This window comes from Schistocerca cancellata, chromosome 2 (genome assembly GCF_023864275.1).
Source record: "Schistocerca cancellata isolate TAMUIC-IGC-003103 chromosome 2, iqSchCanc2.1, whole genome shotgun sequence".
Lineage (NCBI taxonomy): Eukaryota > Metazoa > Arthropoda > Insecta > Orthoptera > Acrididae > Schistocerca > Schistocerca cancellata.
The window spans coordinates 397581893-397607414 of record NC_064627.1 but is presented as its reverse complement, the minus strand read 5'-3'; the positions used below and the strand labels follow the sequence as shown (position 1 = coordinate 397607414).

Sequence of the window (25522 nt, the reverse complement as noted above, 5' to 3'; positions counted from 1 at the left end):
ACAAATTTTCATTCACCACTTCAGTCTGCATATATACATAACAGATGTTTGAAAAAGTTTCTGGAACCATATAGTTTCATATGATTATTTTTAATTGTTTGTTTTCTTTATTATTGTATGTTGACCATAATGTTACATACTGATAGAAAGGGTGCAAAATGTAGGTTAGCTGCCATGAAAAAACTTAATATTTTTGAAAACTGAACATAGTATATAGTAGATTAGAAGCCTGTAAAAACCATATATTTGTGAAAAAGAATGTAGAATCTTTTCTTTTACAGTACAGAATTTAATAAACAATAAATCGAGATTGATCAGATCAAAAGCTTTATGAAAATACAGAAACAAACTACAGTTGATTTCACACTGATAATATGGACAATAATGACTTGCTTCATTAAGTGTGATGCTGTTTGAGTTGATTTGTTTGTTATTTCACTATTTTTCACTTTGATAAGATTTTTATATTTTATTGACTTTCATATTAATTTATATTGAGTGTCACAGATTTTGTACCTTTCCTTATAGAGTTGCCTTTTTAAAGCTCAGTGCCAAGCTAATAAACCTCAATATCACTGAAGTGTGTGTACCAACTGCTGATACAAAGGAGCAAGAAGTGAAAAATTTTTATCACCAAATCAAGGACATACTTATGACATTTATATAACAATGGGGACTTCAGTGCTAAACTGGGAAATGACAAACTTGAAGATCTAGTAGGACATTTGGGTCTAGGAGCACAAAATGAGAGAGATGATTGCATACTACAATTCTAGCGGGAAGAAGACATGGAAGTCACCTATACTTGGTTTAGATTACTACCTTGACTACTGTATACATGGAAGTCAACAGCAGACAACCATGAAAATATAGTTCACAAGCAGATAGACTATATTTTAATCAAGCATTCATGAACTTAAGTTGCAAGAGCATCCACTTATCATGGAACAAATGTATCATCTGACCATTTATTACTCACAGGTCCTCTAAAAGGAAAACTTGTACGACACAAAAAAGCCAGCTCAAGAAAAGAAAATAGCTTATGAAAAACTCAAACAGCCTGAAATGAGAAGTGAAGCTGACATGAATATCATCAGCAAAATAGTGGCAACAATGACACCTCTGATTGATCATAAAAACTATACCAAAGTGTTGGAAGAGATGAGAAACATTATGATAATCACAGTTGAAGATAAACTAGGACATACAAGTGATCAAAGAAGTGGGTGAATGATGAAATTCTTTCATTGATGGATGAACACCAGAAGCAAAGAGCCCAGACAGATGTAACTAATCACAGTAACTGTCAGAAACTTATAAGACTAAAAATTTAGAGCAGGTTACACTGTGAATCTGAAGAAATTGAAGGTTGCAAGCTTCACGTGATAATTTAACTTATAAAAAAAGTTAAAAAAGAATGATTAGGATATATAGAAGCAGAAACATTTCCTTTATAATCAACAAAGAGTAATAAAACACTGATTGATGATGTGGAGAAGAGAGAGATATAGCAAAACTATTTTAAGATCCTTTTTTCAGATGATAGACCAAATGTTGAGATTTCTAAGAATGATGATATTACATTCCTCAAGTTATAACAGAAGAAACTGAGAAAGCTATATGAAATTCAAAAATCAATAAAGCAACAACACCTCATGCAGTTCTACTGGAACTCATCAAATTTTGGGATGAAGAAAGTATCAGAATCTTACACAAACTTTTTAACAAAATTTATGATACTGGTCTTTTTTCTGCCCCATGGCTATTATCAACATCCATTCTCATGCTAAAAAATAATGCATGAAAATGTAAAGATCATAAACTCATTACTTATATGAATAATTTCTTGAAAATATTTCTGTAAGTCATTCATATGAAAAATATGAGATATTCAGTGGTGAGAGACAGTGTGGGTTTAGGAAGCATTTAAGTACAAGAGAATCAAAGTAACACTACAAATTATTGTGTAAGAATCCTGTGATGAAGATAAAAATATAGGCCTTAGTTTGTCGATTATGAAAAAGCCTTTGGTACAGTACAATGTCTTAAACTTACGGAAATTCTCAAAATAATTTGTATAGATCAGAAAGATGTCCACTGTGTAGAGAATTTATATTGGAATCAGATAGCACAGGTTAAGTTTGATAATGGGGTCTCTGACTTTGTTGATATCTGTGGAGGAGTTCATTAAGAATGTGTTTTATCATCTCTGTTATTCAGTTTGTACTCAGAGTTTATATTTTGGAAGTACTCTGTGATGTAGAAAAAGGCATAAAGATTAATGGAGTCTTCATCAACAATTTTCCCAATGTATATGGTACAGTACTTATTGCTGATAATAGATAATCTTCAACAATCTATCAACACCAAAAAGATACAGCTTATGATAGTCACTTGACAGTCTATCTGCTTTACAAATCCAAATCTACAATTCAGTAGCTCCTTTATACAAAGTGTAGACAAGTTTATGTATTCCAGAATGTGGCTCTGTGACGATTGGAGTCCAGACATGGAGATAAAATGTTGCATAGAGGACACCCATAATTCTTTAATAAAATTTAAGAAAATTCTCACAAGTGTAGACCTAGACCTAAACCATAGAGTTTGATTTGGAAAATGGTACATCTTGTCTATATTTCTTTGTATTTCTGAAGGATGGTCACTTAATATGCCAAAGAAGATCAAGGTCTTTAAATATGTACCATAAAATGCTTAAAATACCTTGGACAGTGAGATTAACAAATACTGAAGTATTGCAACAATTAAACAAACAGTGAGGAATATTAACAACATTTAAAAGAAGAAAAACAGCATGCTTAGGACGTATCTTACAGGACACCAAGTATATATTTCTGCATTTAGTAATTAAAGTAAGATTGAGGGTAAAACAGAAAAGATGAAGAAGAATATCTTGGGTAGATACATAAAGCAGTGGACAAGATTACCAAGTGCAGATCAACTACTACATATTGCAGTTCATACAATAAAGATAAATTGTGTGGTCACCAACACCCATCATGTTGTTGCCAACATCCGTTAAGGGATGGACAGAAGAAGAAGAGGAAGAAAAAGAAGAAGATGAAAAAGATAACATACACATAATACAAGGGTTGCCAGAAAGTAAAGAACATTTTAGCATAACTAAATAAAAACAAAAGATATCAACATAAAACTTTATTTACAAACTTATAGTAATTTACTCTGTTTTTCAATGTTTTTACCATAACTGTCAAGGCATGGTTTCTAACATGGGACCTCTACCACCCAAAACCTTATTCAGGATGTCCCTTCTTGTTCCAGGTCTTCATTGTTTATTAACTGTTTTCCATCGAAAAATTCCTCTAGTTCTGGGAATATGTAAAAATCTGTTGGTGCCAATTCAGGGTTGTAAGGAGGGTGTCCAAAAGTTTCCCACTTAAAGACACTGACATTCTTGCTGTGTTCGAGCTGATGCATGACATTCCACATCACTGGAGACTCATTCATTGCACTGTCACCCTAAATATTCTTCATTCACCTATAAATTTGAATAGGACATATATTTTGTGCATTCAAGAATCAAATGACACTACACATTTCCCATTTGGTGGGATTTTCAGTGGGTACCTCTATTCCGAAACATTAGAAAACAAAGAGGCATGATAGCTTGGCAACGAAACTTGGCACACACTGAGGTGAGGGAAGAAGTTAACTGGCATGCTTGTGATCATGGTAATGGAGGATCAGCACTGAGTGTGATACATAATCATTCTTTACTTTGTGGATGACACTTGTAATTAAATTAGTTTTTCAGTTTTGTGTCTCGTACATACCATCCTTTCTTCTTCTCCTTTTTTTTTTCGGGAGGTTATATGGTTAAATAGTTAAGATTTCTAAGGAATGTTACTGTACTAAATCAACAGTGGTGTTCTCAGTCAATAGACAATTTAAATTTGTTGAATTTTATTTATTGATCCTGTCAAGGAAACGTCAGAGTCATATTATGACCTGTTTTTATTTGATTGTACTTCTTCTTCTGTTATACTTACTGGAAACAAAACCATAATACTTTCATTTAAGGAGACTCTTCCATGTTCAGACTGACTTTGTTTTTTAATTAAATTTTGTGTTGTTCTTGGGTAATATGTTAATACACTATATGGAATTTTCAACAGTTTCTATTGCACTTTTTATTGTGTTCTTATATTTTACTTCATATTTGCCTAAATTGTTATTCCCAGATTTATTAAATTTTGCTACTTTGTTGTTTGATTAGTCAGTCCTTGGTTAACTTTTATACAGCTTTTGTGTTATCAGCTTCTTAAGTATAATTTAACGGTTGTGTTTTGTTTGGCTTATACACTGAGTTCCTAATTACTTGCTTATGACCTGTTTTACCTTTAAATTTGGAAGGAATATTAGGATTTAGTATAGAATTTTGACAGTAGTGTCATTATAGATGAGCTAAATGACCTGTCAGAGTATTGTGTATAACAACAAAAATAATCAATTTTTGGCAATATAATGTAATTGGATGGATATAAAAATCTACTCATGAAATGACGGCAGGTGAAAACACATAAAAAAAAGAGTTTTATGTATGCAATATTACAGAGTCTGGCTCCTTCCTTTGGCAGAAGGGCTGAAGGGGAAGGAAGAGGGCCAAAGGGAAAGGATCGGAGAGGTTTAGGAAAAGGGATAGAGTTTGAAAAAGTCATCAACCCCAAGTCAGGGAGATTTACCAGATGGGGATGGATGACAGTGAAATGTCTTGCTAAGCTGCTAACTTCAGCTGGTATAATACTACTATAACCTTCGAATTATTTTGCTTACGTTGACAGCATTTTGAACACTGGAGCTGTATTTTATTCTATATCTTGCAACTCCTTGTTTTGAATTTAGGTATACATCACATCCAGTTTTAAGCTAAGATGACCAATGGCATGGGATAGCGATATTCACATGTACAGATTACAGTAGTATCATGTACACAAGGCATAGAAGGGCAATGCAGTCATTTAGGTGATTCATGTGAAAAGGTTTCTGGTGTGATTATGGCCATATGAGGGGAATTAACAGGCTTTGAATATGGAATAGTAGTTAGAGCTAGTGCATGGGACATTTCAGTTCAGGAGTTGTTAGGGAATTCAATAATCCAAGGGCCACAATGCCAAGAATGTGCCAAGAATACCAAATTTCAGGCATTACCTTTCACCACAGACAATGCAGTGGCCAATGGCCTTTACTTGATGGTCAGGAGCAACAGCATTTTCATAGAATTGTGGGACATATGACAAATGTATCCATTAGAACAGTGCAGCAAATTTTCAGTATTAATGGGCTATGACAGCAGATGACCAAAGCAAGTGCCTTTGCTAAAAGGATGTAGCTCCTCTCCTGGGTTGTGACTCTATATGACTGGAAAACTATAGACTGGTCAGATGAGTCCTGATACAGTTGGTAAAAGCTGATGGTAGGGTTTGAATATGGTGCAGACCCTGTGAAGCCATGGGCCCAGGTTGTCAACAAGGCACTGTGCAAGCTGATGGTGGCTCCATAATGGTGTGGGCCTGTGTTTACATGAATCATTGACTGGAAATGGTTATGTTCAGCTACTTGGAGACTGTATGCAGCCGTTCATGGACTTCATGTTACCAAACAATGATGGAATTTTATGGATGACAATGATCCATGTCATGATGCCATAGTTGTTCACAACTGGTTTGAAGATCATATTGGACAATTCGATTTGGCCACACAGGTCACCCAACGTGAATCCTGTCAAAAGTTTATGGAACATAATCGAGAGGTCAGTTCTTGCACAAAATTCTGTACTGGCAACACTTTCACAATATGGATGGCTATGGTGGCAACATGGCTCAGTATTTCTGCAGGGGACTTCCAGTAACTTGTTGACTCCATGCCATGTCAAGTTTCTGCACTACACTGGGCAAAAGAAGATCTGCCACAATGTTAGGAGGTAACCCGTGACTTTTATCACCTCGTTGTACATATGCTGGTGTACTGGTGCAGCACCTTGGCTGCCATTTGGCCATGTAGCTGACTTCTGGCAATTTCATCCACAGTTATGGAGTGCAACCACCATTATCATGGATAAATTAATAATGTGATGTGCTGTTCAATGACTTTGGAAGTGTTCCACTTTATGACAGCATTATATGCAGCCAGTTACAACACAAAATATAAAACATTTCACAGTTTACGTATGATGCCATTCTCTAGTTTTCAAGATATTTTTTCCACTATTTTGCATATTTTGCAAATTGTTATACTTTATTCCACAGACATAATGTAAGAAACTGGTTCTATACAGAAATTTATTCACTTAAAGGTTATTTTAGTTTAGACTCCTGTAAATTATCTGAACATTTTTAGTATCTTGCTTTAGATCCCAGTTATGAAATAAGATCCTGTTTTTATGGGAGATAGGTAATAAATGTTTTCTTCCAATAATAATCAGTACTTGTAACTAAAAATCAAATAGTTATGGTAGATAAACATTGGCTGTATGACTGGAAAAGTACCACTGTTTTTCTCTACTAGTTTTATCATCTTCCCCAAGATGTTGGGCACAAAAAGGTGCTGAGTTTTTGGTCTGGCACTTGCTTCTTTTTGTGCAGCAATTTCTTATAATTATGATGTCACCGAATACCTGCAGGTGGATTCATGTACTCCATCCATCTGCTGTAGACAATTCACCTCTGTTCAGTTTATTGTGCTTCACCTATATGCATCTGTATAGCTATCTGTGACATAAATGAGATAAGAGTCTGATGGATATCTAAATTTGAGGAAAACATCTTAAAAAGAACACAAAGCCTGGGTGCTGTACCAGTCCCATGGTTTTGTAATACAGAATGTAGACTCAATATGGATCTGGTATACCATCCTCAATAGCAGACAGTGCTCTAAACATTGTGTTAAATGAGCAATTCATACACAGAGATGTATAGAGAATATTGGGAGAGGTATAGAGTTCCTTGTGGCAAAAGCTGCAGACAAATTTTGTACAACCATTGTTGTTGTTGTGGTCTTCAGTCCTGAGACCGGTTTGATGCAGCTCTCCATGCTACTCTATCCTGTGCAAGCTTCTTCATCTCCCAGTATCTACTGCAACCTACATCCTTCTGAACTGCTTAGTGTATTCATCTCTTGGTCTCCCTCTACGATTTTTACCCTCCACACTGCCCTCCAATGCTAAATTTGTGATCCCTTGATGCCTCAAAACATGTCCTACCAACCGATCCCTTCTTCTAGTCAAGTTGTGCCACAAACTTCTCTTCTCCCCAATCCTATTCAATACCTCCTCATTAGTTACGTGATCTACCCACCTTATCTTCAGCATTCTTCTGTAGCACCACATTTCAAAAGCTTCTATTCTCTTCTTGTTCAAACTATTTATCGTCCATGTTTCACTTCCATACATGGCTACACTCCATACAAATACTTTCAGAAACGACTTCCTGACACTTAAATCTATACTCGATGTTAACAAATTCCTCTTCTTGAGAAACGCTTTCCTTGCCATTGCCAGTCTACATTTTATATCCTCTCTACTTCGACCATCATCGGTTATTTTACTCCTTAAATAGCAAAACTCCTTTACTACTTTAAGTGTCTCATTTCCTAATCTAATACTCTCAGCATCACCAGACTTAATTCGACTACATTCCATTATCCTCGTTTTGCTTTTGTTGATGTTCATCTTATATCCTCCTTTCAAGACACTGTCCATTCCGTTCAACTGCTCTTCCAAGTCCTTTGCTGTCTCTGACAGAATTACAATGTCATCGGCGAACCTCAAAGTTTTTACTTCTTCTCCATGAATTTTAATACCTACTCCGAATTTTTCTTTTGTTTCCTTTACTGCTTGCTCAATATACAGATTAAATAACATCGGGGAGAGGTTACAACCCTGTCTTACTCCTTTCCCAACTACTGCTTCCCTTTCATGCCCCTCGACTCTTATAACTGCTATCTGGTTTCTGTATAAACTGTAAATAGCCTTTCGCTCCCTGTATTTTACCCCTGCCACCTTCAGAATTTGAAAGAGAGTATTCCAGTTAACATTGTCAAAAGCTTTCTCTAGGTCTACAAATGCTAGAAACGTAGGTTTGCCTTTTCTTAATCTTTCTTCTAAGATAAGTCGTAAGGTCAGTATTGCCTCACGTGTTCCAACATTTCTACGGAATCCAAATTGATCTTCCCCGAGGTCGGCTTCTACCAGTTTTTCCATTCGTCTGTAAAGAATTCGCGTTAGTATTTTGCAGCTGTGACTTATTAAACTGATAGTTCGGTAATTTTCACATCTGTCAACACCTGCTTTCTTTGGGATTGGAATTATTATATTCTTCTTGAAGTCTGAGGGTATTTCGCCTGTCTCATACATCGTGCTCACCAGATGGTAGAGTTTTGTCATGACTGGCTCTCCCGAGGCCATCAGTAGTTCAAATGGAATGTTGTCTACTCCCGGGGCCTTGTTTCGACTCAGGTCTTTCAGTGCTCTGTCAAACTCTTCACGCAGTATCTTATCTCCCATTTCGTAATCATCTACATCCTCTTCCATTTCCATAATATTGTCCTCAAGTACATCGCCCTTGTATAAACCCTCTATATACTCCTTCCACCTTTCTGCCTTCCCTTCTTTGCTTAGAACTGGGTTGCCATCTGAGCTCTTGATATTCATACAAGTGGTTCTCTTCTCTCCAAAGGTCTCTTTAATTTTCCTGTAGGCAGTATCTATCTTACCCCTAGTGAGACAAGCCTCTACATCCTTACATTTGTCCTCTAGCCATCCCTGCTTAGCCATTTTGCACTTCCTGTCGATCTCATTTTTGAGACGTTTGTATTCCTTTTTGCCCGCTTCATTTACTGCATTTTTATATTTTCTCCTTTCATCAATTAAATTCAATATTTCTTCTGTTACCCAAGGATTTCTATTAGCCCTCGTCTTTTTTACCTACTTGATCCTCTGCTGCCTTCACTACTTCATCCCTCAGAGCTACCCATTCTTCTTCTACTGTATTTCTTTCCCCCATTCCTGTCAATTGTTCCCTTATGCTCTCCCTGAAACTCTCTACAACCTCTGGTTCTTTCAGTTTATCCAGGTCCCATCTCCTTAAATTCCCACCTTTTTGCAGTTTCTTCAGTTTCAATCTGCAGTTCATAACCAATAGATTGTGGTCAGAATCCACATCTGTCCCAGGAAATGTCTTACAATTTAAAACCTGCTTCCTAAATCTCTGTCTTACCATTATATAATCTATCTGATACCTTTTAGCATCTCCAGGATTCTTCCAGGTATACAACCTTCTTTTATGATTCTTGAACCAAGTGTTGGCTATGATTAAGTTATGCTCTGTGCAAAATTCTACAAGGCGGCTTCCTCTTTCATTCCTTCCCCCCAATCCATATTCACCTACTATGTTTCCTTCTCTCCCTTTTCCTACTGACGAATTCCAGTCACCCATGACTATTAAATTTTCATCTCCCTTCACTACCTAAATAACTTCTTTTATCTCGTCATACATTTCATCTATTTCTTCATCATCTGCAGAGGTAGTTGGCATATAAACTTGTACTACTGTAGTAGGCATGGGCTTTGTGTCTATCTTGGCCACAATAATGCGTTCACTATGCTGTTTGTAGTAGCTAACCCGCACTCCTATTTTTTTATTCATTATTAAACCTACTCCTGCATTACCCCTATTTGATTTTGTATTTATAACCCTGTAATCACCTGACCAAAAGTCTTGTTCCTCCTGCCACCGAACTTCACTAATTCCCACAATATCTAACTTTAACCTATCCATTTCCCTTTTTAAATTTTCTAACCTACCTGCCCGATTAAGGGATCTGACATTCCACGCTCCGATCCGTAGAACGCCAGTTTTCTTTCTCCTGATAACGACGTCCTCCTGAGTAGTCCCCGCCCGGAGATCCGAATGGGGGACTATTTTACCTCCGGAATATTTTACCCAAGAGGACGCCATCATCATTTAATCATACAGTAGAGCTGCATGTCCTCGGGAAAAATTACGGCTGTAATTTCCCCTTGCTTTCAGCCGTTCGCAGTACCAGCACAGCAAGGCCGTTTTGGTTAATGTTACAAGGCCAGATCAGTCAATCATCCAGACTGTTGGCCCTGCAACTACTGAAGAGGCTGCTGCCCCTCTTCAGGAACCACATGTTTGTCTGGCCTCTCAACAGATACCCCTCCGTTGTGGTTGCACCTACGGTACGGCCATCTGTATCGCTGAGGCACGCAAGCCTCCCCACCAACGGCAAGGTCCATGGTTCATGGGGGGTGTACAACCATATATAGCCATTATTCTGTGACAGTTTAGCTGCATTTATCACAGAATAAGAATAGAGTGAATAACACAAATTATGGCTAGCATGAAAACACAAATATGATACTTATTAACTAAGTGAAAAAGTAAATAAATCACATTTATCTGAAGTAGTTTCTTCACTGTATTGTGACCTAATGTGACAGTGGATTTGCTGATATCTGCATTTTTACTAGATTATATTCCTACTTTTGTGAAATCAGACAATGAAAAGTTTCAAAATTGACTTATTCGGGCCATGAGACAATAATAATTGAGTACAATCATACCTTGTAACACCTATCTTGAAACTGTAATGTAACATACAACTGTTCGTTAAGACATAATGTGTGCAGTGTGTCTGTGGGTCCCTGGATTTGTAAATATTAAACTTACAACAGCAGTACCTATTTATTATAAATGAGGAAGCAGGAACTTTTTAAATATATTAACTTTACTGTTCAATGTAGTTCAGAAAATGCAGCCTGTTGAAACAGAAAACAGAATATCGGAGCTCAGTGACATTTTCTCATTAGTGTAGTGTAAAGGTTTAATTTGTAACATTTTCTTAAGAAAATATGTTCCTCTGTTGTACTCCTTGTGGGGATGAGAGGTGAGTGAAAAAAAAGCATGAATGTGTTAGGAGCAGTTTTCCGCTGATTCAGAATTTTTCATATATCTCCTAATTGAAACTCGTTTACATCCACTAGTCAGTCATCGTAAGTCACCCATAGCCATCAACTCCCACTTACCCATTCTCACTCAGTCATTCAGCCCAGCTCATTGTCATTACCTCCTTGTGTTTCTCCAACTATCACTGTCTCCTGTCTCACAATGACAGTCTTCTTCATATTATTACTGTCTCCTCTCAGTGTTCTCTCTTGCTTGTTCATTTCTTCCTATTGCTGATGTCTCTTCTTATTATTACTATCTCCGTCTTCCTTGCTGTCATTGTCATAGACTTCATCTCTCTTTATCACTGGTTCTCACCCACATCCACTTTATCCATTTCTTTATCTCTTTATTCCTCTTCCTCTGACACAATCTCCTTCACTCTTTTACGAGTGCTGTTCTGCCACTGTCAACTATATTCCAACTCTGCTGTGTCCCTCACTCTCACGCAACTGCCATTGTCTCCATCACTCTTTCTGTAACACAACCAGTGTCTACTATCATCCAGTATTTAGTACTTTTCTGTCTCTTTCCCACTGCCACTGTCTCCTTTCTCAGCATAAAAAAGTGCACGCCAAAACTTTTTGGAAAATTTTTAAAGCTGCTGAGATAGGTAGACTGAGGCAGCTGGTACCACACTTTTCAGTGAGAGTCTTTCAAACAGCCTTTTTTGTACTTTGATAAGGAGCATTTTTGTGCTGGTTCCCTTCTTTTTCCTTCTATAGCAGGATATTCACTCACATGAAAAGAACTTGATGGGTCAGTAAAATTTTTATACTTTACTAACCAGTTTGCAAAACTGAAATAATGCAAAACTAATTAACAACTTCAAATGGATGTTATGAGAACAAAAATTTTGCATGGGCTTCTGTACTACAACATGGGATGCCCAGAAACCTTCTGATGATAACAGAGACACTGAACAAAATTCTACTTTGTATTACATCACTTTTTAAGCTGTGTTTTCACGTATATATTTTATGTGGAAAATTTTCAAGGTTGTTTGAGATCTGGATCTCAGGAATATATTGTACAAATTTCAGCCATTTGCCATGCATGGCTGTCTAGGAATCTGCAGTTCAGTTCTGGTACAAAAAAATAGTAAAAAAACACTTTTTAGGTTGTTATCTAAGAAACTAACAAAGGTTGTTGAAAACAGTAAGATGGCACATCTAGATAAATGCCTAGAAATTATACCATTAAAATTTGAGCAATTTTCTGCTGTTATTTAGTACTTAGATTTCACCTCATACATGCATATTTTGCGTGTAGGAGTAAGGTAACTTTGAACCTCTGTATCTTGGATATGGATACAGATATCAAGAAAATTTTGAAGATTGTTGGAAATTGGTGTTTTAGATACAAGCTTTATTCATCCGTTAATAATATACATTGTATGGATGTCATCAATTACAATATAATCTCTTATATTTGTTTCAAAAACTTGGATAATAAGTACAAATATTTTATATCAGTATATATAAATAATATTAATTTCCAATATTCAGATATTCTTCAATGTTATAAAAACTATGTGTTAGTAAAAAAATTTTAAGTTCTATCTTGAATTTATGAAATTCTTTAATTTTCTTTATTGTAGCAGGCAATGTACCAAAAAGTATTTTTTGCTGGTACTTTACACTTTTTTGGTAGAGCTTTCCTCTGTGGGTGTCTCTGTTAAAAGCATGTCTCTTCCTTGTCTCATGGGTATGAACCTAATTATTTAATGTCGAAAATTCCTGGTGAGTTCTCAGAAAACAGACACATTCAGAGATGTATAAGCTAGGAAGAGTCATTATTTTAAATTCTGTAAATATTTCTCTGCATGACACACTACAGGGAATCCCTTTCATTATTCTAATAGCCTTTTTTTGAAGATTGAAAGCTTGTTTTGCCAGTACTGTATTTCCCCAGAAGATCACACCATATCTAAGCAATTGTTCATATAAGCATAATAGGCACACAGCAATGATTCAGTTTTGCAACAGTCCCAAAGTGTTCTTAGCACACAGCAGCATTTACTTAGTTTTATACTCAAAACTTATAGATGCTTTTTCCATCTCAAGTGCTCATACACCCATATACTTAGGAATTTAGTGTACGGAGCTTGTGCAATAATATAGTTCCCTTACTCAGCTTTTACTCTTCTTCTAGCTTTACTTTTAATATTACTGAAGTTCATCAATACCGTTTTATCATTATTTAAGATCAAAGCATTATTTCTAAACCATTTTCCTGTCTCATTTATTGTCCTAGAGACACTCTGCTGTAGATTTTCCTCGGTGTATCCTTTTATGAAAATGCTAGTGTATTCAATGAACATCACCATTTCTGCAACTGTCAGATGATTTGGCAAATCATTTATATACACCAAGAACAACAGAGGACCTAACATGGAACCCTGGGGCACTCCATAGCTAGTGATTTTTTTTTTTTTTTTTTATATAAAATCTGAAAGTTACTCTTTGCCTTCATGACCTATTTGTACTTTCTGTTGCCTATCAGAAAGATAAGACTTGAACCAGTTGAAGGTGAGTCCCCGGACCACATAAAATAAGTCATGGCTGATTAAATCAAATGCTTTAGATAAATCTAAGAATATCCTGCAGCTTAATTCAGTCTTGTCCAAGGCATTTATGAACATTTTCATGGATTGGAAGACTGCCGTTTCTGTGGATCTGTTCTTTCTAAATCCATTTTGAGCATTAGTGAGTATTTTATTTTTATTTAGGAAGTCACCTAGCCTTTCATACATTACTCTTTCAATTACTTTAGAAAAACCTGACAATAATGACACTGGCCTATAATTATTTATATCAGTTGTGCTATCCTTTCTGTGAAATGGCTTTATTATGGAGAGTTTTAGTTTTGATGGGAACACCCCTGTTCTGAAAGAAGTGTTAATAATGTCAGTTAGGTGAGTATCTATACTGGTAGAACTATGTTTGATTACCCTGTCTGAAATTCTGTCAATACCACAAGACATTTTATTTTTTAGTTAATTAATAGCATTTCTAACTGACAATACTGACTGAGGGCACCAAGTGTTGTTGATGACCAGCTTCAGATTGTTTTTCAAAGTAGAATTTGCTACAAGGACTGAAGGTGTTAGTGCAACAGCTAATGACAATTTGTTTTTAGACCCAACAACCTGTAGTGAATTATCTATAAAACCAATTGTCAATGATTTACCTGACAAAGATGATCAAATATTCACAATAAAACTTAATCACAGAATAATGAAGAATGATTTAATCATAATGTGCAGAGAGAAATTACATGAAGAATTCTGAGGAGAAATTTATAAGAAAACAGTGCTGATGGAAAATTTAACTCCTTCCTAAACATGTTCTTACATCACTTTCTGTATTGTTTTCCCCTAGAACAAATAAGAGTGAAACTGAACAGAAGCAAGAATAATGGAAATAATATATCTTGTAAAAGAAAAGAGAGCTCTACATAAGTCACAGAAAAAGCAGTAGTCAAAATTCAAAACTTCATTATCACCAGTATTGTCAAGTCTCGTCTCTCATCAGAAAGTACTCATGTACTATGCTTCAAAAATAAAACACTGCAAGAACAAGATAAATACTATTTGGAACATTATTAAATAAGAAACAAATGAAACTAGATATTCAAATGAAATTGAGATCCCAGAAAATAGCCTTGGCAGAAAGGATGACATTTTCAAACCATTAGTGACTAATTTCAATGATTACTTCCTCACAGTGGTTGCAAACATTGCACCCAGTAATAAACAACCAAATATATATGTATTAGATTTACTATTGCAGAAACTGCATGCACCATCAACAGATATTAGTTTCAAACATACAAACCCAAAGGACATTACAAAATTCATCAGGTTACTAAAAAGAAATCATTCTCCTGGCTGTTATGATAGACTATTCAAATATTGTGCTAATTTGATAGGATTATCCTTAAGCTATCTGTATGATCATTCAGTGACACAGATCTAAATATGCTGTAGTAATACCCATCCATAAAACTGGAAATAAAGCAGTCCACCTCTAATAGCAACCTTCTAATTTCAGACCTATATTGCTATTTCCAATATTTTCCACAGTGTATGAGTAAGTAGCACAAGATGGAATACTTACTCATTTAACTGAGCAGAACATGTTAACTGTCTCTCAGTTTGGCTTTTGTAAAGGATTCTTCACACACAAATCAATACCAGAGCTCATAAAGCAAGAAGTACTAGCAGAGCTAAAAACCAAAAATTATCCTGTTTATATACTCTGTAACCTTGTTACAGAGTATACAAACAGGATCATGAAATTCTGCTTGGAAAACTAGTGTTACAGCATTAATGGCATCTCTCTTGTATGGATAGAATCTTATACCATCATATAATAATAATATTTATTCAGATGGTAGAGCACTTGCCCGCGAAAGGCAAAGGTCTCGAGTTCGAGTCTCGGTCGGGCACACACTTTTAATCTGCCAGGAAGTTTCATATCAGCGCACACTCCGCTGCAGAGTGAAAATTCTCATTCTGGAAACATCCCTCAGGCTGTGGCTAAGCCATGTCTCCGCAGTATCCTTTCTTTCAGGAGTGCTAGTTCTGCAAGGTTCGCAGGAGAGCTTCTGTAAAGTTTGGAAGTTAGGACACAAGATACTGGCAGAAGTAAAGCTGTGAGGACCGGGCGTGAGTCGTGCTTCGGTAGCTCAGATGGTAGAGCACTTGCCCGCGAAAGGCAAAGGTCCCAAGTTCGAGTCTCGGTCGGGCACACAGTTTTAATCTGCCAGGAAGTTTCATATCAGCACACACTCCGCTGCAGAGTGAAAATCTCATTCTGGGAATATTTATTCAACATCGAATAATCAGATACAATCCCTAGAAATAATAGTTTCAGGACATCATACAGATTATTCTTCGATTATTCTTCTGAATATGTCAGTTTATAAATTACAAACTAAAGATTTGTTTGTATTAATAAATTTTACATTTTGATGCATTTTACATTTGGTAGTATACAATCACAATATTACAAATATTGTTGTTATCAACATTATATTAGTTGTAGGTTACTTAAAACTATGAGCTTGACATAATTATGAAGCACTTTTCATACAGATATAATACTCATCTAGGGAATAAAAAGGGTTTTCAATTAGAATTCTTTTTAGCTGATCTTTTAATTTGTTAGTAGGAAGGGTTGTGAGACTATCTGGTAGGGCATTGGCTAGCTTCAGCCCAGCATTAAGTGCATATTTTTCATATAAAGCTGTTCTGTGGCTATTTACATGGTATCTGAACTTTTGCCTTGTATCGTACTGGTGCAAGTCACAGTTGATTTGGATTTATTGTTTTCACAAGCAATATAACTTTCAATATGTATACACCTATAATGGTAAGCACACCTAATTTTGGGAACAGATTCTGACATGATTCTCGAGTTTTGGCACCACAGATAATTCTGATAACTTTTTTCTGTAGTATTAATAATGTGCTTAGGTTGGCTTGAGTTGTTGCACTCCATATTTCTACAGCATAGTTTAAATTTGATGAGAATAGGGCATGATAAGCAGTTTTTAGTACACACATGTCCTTACAATATTTGCTAATCATATTTATAACAAACACATTCTTCGACAGCTTACATGCTAAGGAATTGATATGCATGTCCCATTTGAGGCTGTCCTGGATTGTAATTCCCAAGAACTTTGTCCATTTTTCCTTTTTTACAATGTCATTTCCTACGGATAATTTCATGTCAAATTCTATTTGCTTCCTTGTGTTAAATTCCAGCATTGCAGTCTTTGAAGCACTTACATTTAGATAGCTTTCATTAAAATACTTGACTATTTCATTAGTTACACTGTTGCACAGCACCTCCAGACTCTCGTAGTCTTTGTGTTTACACACTATTGATGTGTCATCTGCATACAATATTTTTGTACAGTTAGGAGAACAATACATCATAACATAAAGCTGATTTTGCACAGCACCTCCAGACTCACGTAGTCTTTGTGTTTACACACTATTGATTTGTCATCTGCATACAATATTTTTGTAGAGTTAGGAGAACAAAACATCATAACATAAAGCTGATTAAGATGGCATTATTGGCCAGGAGTTGTTTGGCACCTGGTGCAAGTCCTTCTATGTAGACTATATCCCAGGCATGAAACCTTAATGTGGGGGAACGTAACATGCAAAGTGCCACAAGACTAGGTGGGGCCCACTTTTGTTTTTAACTTACACAAATGATCTTCTAGTGACTTCAAATGAAATTCAAAAACTGTAGTGTTTACTGACAATCAAGGGTCCAAACTCAACTTTAGAAAACACAGCATGAATAATAGCTGAAAATGCTTAGCAGTGGTTCATAGCTAATTGTTTCAGTGTTTATTCAGCAGAATGAGCAGTAAGAATATTGTGTAAAGTGTATAACTGTACATCTTGCACAAGTCTTTTTAAGGTACTTTACAGTACATTACTCTATAATGGATGTTGTTGCTGGCAATAAAAATCATTGGGTTCAAATGAACTGTGATTTGACAGTCAGGGAATGAAATAAACAAAAATAAAAATAAAAAAAAATTTTTAAAAAGTGTAGGATTTGCTTCCTTGTCTGGGGTTCAGAATGGAGTTAGGTACCCTGGCAGGTTGTGAACAACCTCCTCTCTTTAATAACGCAAAAAATTGTGAATCTCCACCAATTCCAATGACTATTAAAAACATTTCTCATTAGCCACTTTTGGTACAAATTATGTATCTAGAATGAGATTTTTACTCTGCAGCAGAGTGTGCGCTGATGTGAAATGAGGTACTGGCAGAAGTAAAGCTGTGAGGATGGGGCGTGAGTCATGCTTGGGTAGCTCAGATGGTAGAGCACTTGCCCGTGAAAGGCAAAGGTCCTGAGTTTGAGTCTCGGTCCAACACACAGTTTTATCTGACTATCTACTTTAGGGATTGAAAAGTTTTGTTAACCATGGGGCCAGTAGATGTCTTTGTCGTAAAGCTGCATGTCAAGTAGTGATTTACTACTGATGGAACTCAGTATTTGTCAATGTAAGGAAAAGTTTTCCTCAAAAGCACAATGTCCAGTGGTGGCTCTTAACTATACATTTTGGATGTTCACAAATTTTTAGATTCAGATAAATGTGAGAGTGTGAAATTAGAAGCATCTGCAGTACAACAGTTATGCTTATCAACAAGTTTATAAAACTACAGCCAGTGCCAATAATAATAACAATAATAATAATAAGGTGCGTAACTTATCTGACAAAAGAAAGAATTATTTTTGTGGAATTATGTTGTTTTGTCATAATTAAATACAGTTTAGGGCAAAAACGAAAAAAATGTGTAAACCTCCACAACTCTCCATTTCGCAATTTTGTGTAAGTTGGCATTTTTGTGATTTTCTATTTTTGTGGACAAATGTACAAGATACCTAACAGGCATGTTAGTTCACAAATTTACTCCCAGGCTGAAAATGTAGTTGAATACACAACAAGTGTACACTTCCTTGTTAGCTGTTTGCTTGTAGTCATGCTCATCTGATTTTGTCAATCTCCCGATCAAAGGATCTGTTGTCAGAGACTTTAGTTCCTTTGAGGCTAACTTTCCCTGGCAATTTACTTTTCTGTTCCCAGAATGAGATTTTCACTCTGCAATGGAGTGTGCACTGATATGAAACTTCCTGGCAGATTAAAGCTGTTTGCCCAACCGAGACTCAAACTTGGGACTTTTGCCTTCCAGGGGCAAGTGCACTACCAACTGAGCTACCCATCCTCATAACTTTACTTTTCTGTTAGCATTTAAAATAGATTCAATTAGTTTATGTATCAGAGAAACCAGTGATAGAGTTTTTGTGAATTTTTATATATACAATGTGGGCCTACAGTACAGATAAACCTGACTCACCATAAGATCAACAAATTTCAGAAGCATGACTAAATGCTACAATCTCACAATCAACAGTGATGTGCTTTAGGCCCTTATGATTCTCAGCACTTCAAATGGATAACTGTATGATAAAATTCAGAACTTAATACACTATAACTCATTCAGAAACCTACATAATAGGTTTACAATCGGTACAACTTTAAATATACTGACATCTGATCTAATTTTACTATAGCATATAGTGAGTGAATTAGCATGTCTGAGGAGTGTGCTATCATCTGGCAGGATTTATGCTGAGCGAACGAGGATAAAAGTGTGCAGCAGTGTGGTACCACATGGTGGCATTGACATAAAATCTGTGCGCACCATGAATTGTGCACCTTGTGTATGAAATATGTATGTATATGTCTCACAAGCCAATTATGTCACATGAGTTGTGCATGTGCAAAATCTCCTTAAAATATGTACAACAGATGGTGTGCTCATGACCCTGATGCCAAGTTACAATGAGTCTAGAGGAGCAGATTAAGTGCCATATCTTTCAGATTGCAGCATCTATGTTGCATTTAATAGCATTCAAAGCACAATAACCAATAAATCCACAAGGTGTCGAAAGTTAGGGTGTTCACATGCTCTTGTGCTCTTGCACAGCAGCCACCACTGACCATGTCTAGTATATATTTAGCTACTGACAATTGGCAAACAGCAGCTATATAGTAAAACTGGGGAGGCAGAATTTTTGTTTTCAAAGTAGCAGCTTTCTTTTTAATTTGCTTGATCAAATGTATATCACATAACAATGAATAACACTAAGCTGTGTACTGGTATTTTATTGTTAACATAGTGTGTAGATTAAGTTTCTATTATGTCCTTGTCTCACGCTAATGTATATCTTGACTTATTTCACATCCCTGAAGGGTCCCCTTCATGGTGGGAGTTACAGAACATTACAATAGAATGAGTGGCTGAATGATATCAAAAAATTCTAAGAATGCCCAATGAACAAGTTGTTTGTTGACAAAGGAAGAAAGCTTGTAATTTAATGGCCTTTATACTGTACACCATTAGAGGTTGAACATTAAATCTGTTGGGCAAGAGTGAAACAGGATTCATTTTATGGCTTTGTTGTAGGAGCCCATCTGGCATAATAGATTTAAGAAAATTCATAGAAAACCTAAATCTATAATAGATGTCCAGGTAATTATTTTATTATGGCTCTTTTCAAATGTGAGTCTAGTTTTTTTTACTCCTTACCCTGTGATGCTCCATCTAAGAAATGAAGATATGTTCAACTATTCCAGATGACTACTTACATATAATCTTTTTGCTTTTAGCAGTGTATTAATGCAGAACAACCAATCTTTGATATACACATCTACCTTCCTTTACTCTCTGCACATACCATGCTTCTATTTACTTTTGTATTCCACTTTGTCTTTCCCCCTACCCCTCTCCTCCCCCCTCTCTATTTCTGACCCTCTGACCTCCCCACCTCTCTATGTCTCTGTTTCTCTCACTCATTCAAACATCAACATTAGTACGTACACACAAACAAAGAAATCTTTAGTGAATTATGTTCTCACACTTAATTATTTGTCTCATCCATTTTTATAATATTATGCATGAACCTGAGGAAGTCTCTCTAAGATGTTCCTAAGACCTGCAGTACAACTTATCATGCAAACTCAGGCAAAATTCAGAGCAGAGCACTATTGCCGTGTAGGTACATCAGTGTACTTGCACAGACTGTAAGAAATTTTTAGATTGAGGATATCAATGGTACGGTGTAAAGCATAAAATGGTGGTAGAGCATAAAATTAACAAAATTTTATTTTCTTGTCTGCAGTGAGAATGCAGTGCTGAGGAGAGCAGCAGGCAGGATTGCAAGAGCAGCAATCACCTCTCATTAAACTGATTTGTGAGTGATCTGATTCCAACGATGTGATAAAACAATTTTGAAACTCCACAAGTCCTTTATATATGTATATATGTATTTATGTGAGTATGGGGTAACTTAAAGCAGGTAGAAAGGCAAGGAAAGTTGCAGGTTTTACTTTTACATATGTGACTTTATGAAATAGACTGTAAATAACTGACATACAGCTTGCATGCTGTCTTCTGTTTTGTTTACCTTTTCGTCATATGCTTTCTGTACTACCATTCCAAGAATGACATCTCCAAATAAGCACAGTCTTTTGCTATCTCTTGTGTTCTCAGACATGGGAGTGATGTAAAATTTTGGTACCATTGTAAATCTTCAATTCTTTGATAACAGAAGACTGTGCCTGCATGAAAATTCATTCACAAAATTATCAGGAAACATTGAGCTTTAAATAACATATTCTGTCTGAATACAATAATAGTCTTGTCAATAATACAGTGGTGCTGGCCACATGCAAACATGAATACATATATATGTATTGTTATTCTGTGGTGAAGCAAAGTGAAATGTAAATACAGTGATAAACCTTACAAATAATTTGAAATAAGATGCACATAGCGTGCATGAATTTTTGAAGAGCTGTATAAAATAATTTCTATGGATGTAATGGAGATAAACGTGTATATATCATGTGTTTGCGTTTGTGAGAGAGAATGTGCGTGTGCTTTGTGCATAAAGTTCATAAAATTATCTGACAATGGGAAATAAGACTTTGTATATAGCAATTTGTGATGCATTGAGGGAAACAGTCTTAGACTGAACTATATAAATAACAGAACATTTAAAAAATTCTCAAGCCTTCCAGAAGTTTCAGTGAATAAAAACTTAAAATATAAAGAATTTAATGAATGACGTTTGGTTGTTTATAAAAATGACAAAAATTATAAAAATATAAAAACTCTCAACACTGCAAAACGAAAAAAGTCAAAAGCTGTGAACAAGCGGAAGAGTGAATTTGTGGAATTTGTGTGGGCCATGTTTTGTCCTTTTTTTATTCCAGTGATACCTAGCAAAAAGACAAACAGCTGAAAATTGTAACTATTGTATTTTTTAAAACATTATTTTTTAAGAAAATCTAATACAACAATACCAAAATTATAATTTTCTTTTTATTCAGTAATTTCTTACTTTGTCTAAAATTATATGATGTGGAAGTGTGATTGCTTACTCTCATCATACATAGTTTGTCAGTAGAAGAGCAAACTTCCCATTGAACCGTATTCTATAGCCTTTAAGGATTAGCAATACAGTAAAATGCTTTTATTTTACTAATGTATTGCCTGTACTCCCATCTGATTAGGAGCATAACCTATATATAAAATCACTACAAATTACAAATTTTCTTTCTATCATTGTTAATATGTTTAATATTTATTTTGTCTCCTGTCTGAAATTCTTCCATGAATGCATCTGCCAAATGAAACAATTTAAAGAGAACGTTTTGTAGTATATACTTATAGCCATCAAAATTCAATGCTCCTCGCAAAATTTAATAATATTGCAAGAAATCCATGAGAAGGTTACAAATAAGTGAGAAGTTTTCCCTTTACAGAGTCCTTACAGATAAAAGCAAGTATGTTACGTATTTATGATGGTGATGGTGGTTATGACAATAGTAACAAATGATTTTGAAATAAGTTTAAATACAATATGTACATATATATATATGATTATATATATCTATATATCTATATTCAAATTATTATAAGTGATACCTTCAAGAGAGTATTACTACATGTATACTTAAAATGACTTGCTTGTTTAAAAGTTTTTGACACATTTCATGAAAATTTGATATGGTATGGAGTGCAATTTTATGATGCACAAAAGATAAATTCAAAATATACGTATTATCACGATGTGAGCTAAATGTGTGGTATACTGTCAGATGTTTTCCCTATCCTTAAAGGCATTCAGAAAAACCCAAAAAAGGGGCCTTCCTATCCTTATTAAATAGATTTCCTTAACAAGTATCATGCTTCAGACAAGTACAATTCTTGTGATCTTTGTGACCATTTGTATGAAAAAATATGAATATGTCAGACTGTGTAAAGGACTGTTGATAATGTTCATGGATTGGGTGAATCACTAGTGATAATAATAAGTCTTCTAAAACATGTAAGGAAGTAGTGTCTCTTCACAAGGAGTTAAAATTCACTTCTTGCGAAAATTCTGTCTTTCAACAGTTCACCTAGGTGGCAGCTATAATTGATATTTTGCATTTGGATCTTTATAGAGGAATCATTTCCTCTACAAGATATGATTTGTTTCATTTCATTTAAACCATTTAAATGCTGTTTGTGATTTACTTGCTGGTATCCTCATTTTATTTCTTTCTTTTCTTCTTCCTATTCTCTTTCTTAAAAAAGAATAAAAAGGGAGAAGAAAAGTGCTTGTGTATGTTTTGTAGTTCACTGTACATTGCTCAATTGGAAGTAACCTAAATAATGTATTTACTCATTTGTTGTGTACCTGAGAGTATAATGGCTTTAGGATGAATGGAACTTTGTAAAATTTATCAAGTAATTGCTATTAATGTTACAATTACAGCTTAATTCTGAGCTGCAGTCAGATGAGCAACAAGTTGCCTAATTATTATTAAAATATTTGTAATAATTTTACTAAAATACTGCTTCCCCCATCCCAATTTTATCTTTATTTTTATTGTTTGGTGGCATTATACTGTCCTCAGTCTCATACAAGTAACAGTTTTGTTACCAGTATTGCTTATTACAAGCAAGAAACCCATTGCCATCTGTTAAGTTAAAATAAGATACATTGATAAAACAATTTCCATGTGGTCATCTGAAGGCAGTTCAAAATCTACATTGAATCCTGTGCCTTAAATATTTTCCAGGTCATGGAAATCAGGAATTATAAACTTTGTATTTTAAAGTTAGCTTCTGGTTCACATCAAAGGTCATAATGATCATTTTCAGTAATGAATAATCTCTTGGTTATGCCAAACCACACAAATATTATTCCAGACATGGCACTGTAATATTTATTGTTGTACCCTATCACTGTCACATTACTGTTGTATATTTAGTGTGAATGAGTTCAGACGTAAAGAATCACAAACAAATAGGAATATAGTAGCTACTGCCATGTGAGCATTTTGAGGTTCTATATTCCATATTCCTGTCTACTCTTCTTAAAATATACAACTGTTCAGACAGCCAAATTTGAAAAATTGAAACTATGAACCTTTTCCAAGCCTTATGATGTGAGACATAACATGAGAAACAAATTATGTAACTTTTCATTTATCAATTCTTCTTTTTTATATATTGTTGCTTATTAAGGTATTTTTTAAAATACTTTCAAATATGGACAAAATTTCAGATATGAAGGTACATTATGTACCTTCTGCTGAACCCAAACAGTTGATTTTTATTTTTTATTTATTTTTATCTGCAGGTGATATTATTTCAAAATGTTATGTGGTTCTTTTATTGACTACTTTTTCTAACACATACCATAAAAATTTTGTCTAGTTTGTTCTATTTTTGTTACTCCCAGAAAAAACATGTCATAAAAATAGGTTCAACCATGTTATTTTACATCCATCCTTCTGCACAATATGACAGTGATGTACAAATTTCTGTGGTGTTTAGGACAGGTCGGCCCCTTAAATTTGCCTGTTAAATATCTCCAAATGACGTTAAACAATAGATATTTAAAAACTGTATGCTTTTCTTTGTGGTATTTTGTGTTATCTGCCCTTGTTTTGAGATGGATGTATGATAGGTCCATTAATTGAGAGGAAACTTGAATAATGTTGTGATAGTGTCCTTATTGCACAACATTATTACAGATATGAGTAAAAACCAGCTTCCACTTGTAATAGGGCAAGTATAATATTTCATTTTTGTTAACTGGGAAAATAAATAAATATTCACACAGAGAGCAGTATGAGGGGCTTAACAAAAATAATAACCAGAATTTAATTAAAAAGTTGCACTAGACAACATTCTTGAATGAGAAAATGTTTCTATGCAATACAGTACCTTGCTTTGCAACACTGGGTAATGTACGAGGATATCATGAGCTTTGGAGATATAGAGTAGATAATATGAGAGCAAGACGTGACATTATAATAAGCTGCATTATTAATAAATTGTATGTTGAGTTAACATATATGCATATCCAGCTTTCTCAACTGCATATGTTAAATGAGAGCTCATCTTTTATGGAAAGAAAATTGCAAAAAATGATAAATATTGTCATCATCACTGTAGACTGAGTTTACAGTTAATCAGAAGTACCATATTTTTTGTTACTAATGTGATACATCTATTGTTTACTCATACCAATTTCATTTGGAGATAAAGTGATGAGAACAAATGATGTTTGTGCACTGGAACAATATTGTAACAGGTGATATACCTGTGTGTGTGGAAAAAAAGCTCAAAACATTTTGTTATTAAATGCATTTTATATGAATTTTTACTTTTTGTTTTTGTGTACCTTTCATACTTCATTATGATAATCACTCATTTACAAGGCACTATGCAGATTTTACATTTTACTTTTGCTGCATACTAACAACTAATAATCTGACACAGTTTTCTAGAAAAGTAGAAGTGAATAAACTGCAAGGTTTGAGCAAAGATTCTCATAGGAAAGCTCTTCTGCAAATAAGAAATTGTTGAAGGAATTATGTATTGCATGACTCTCATATTGAAAATAATGTGT

The 25522-nt window shown here is 35.0% G+C and overlaps 1 protein-coding gene across 1 annotated transcript in view; it reads left to right on the top strand.

Moving 5' to 3' along the window:
* Window positions 1–25244, top strand: part of LOC126161827 (regulating synaptic membrane exocytosis protein 2) — a 1269779-nt gene extending 1244535 nt beyond the window's left edge. Inside the window, 1 exon segment of the mRNA XM_049917929.1 lies at window positions 20729–25244. The gene's annotated coding sequence lies outside the window, so the exon portion shown is untranslated.
* The last annotated feature ends 278 nt before the right edge of the window (window positions 25245–25522 follow it).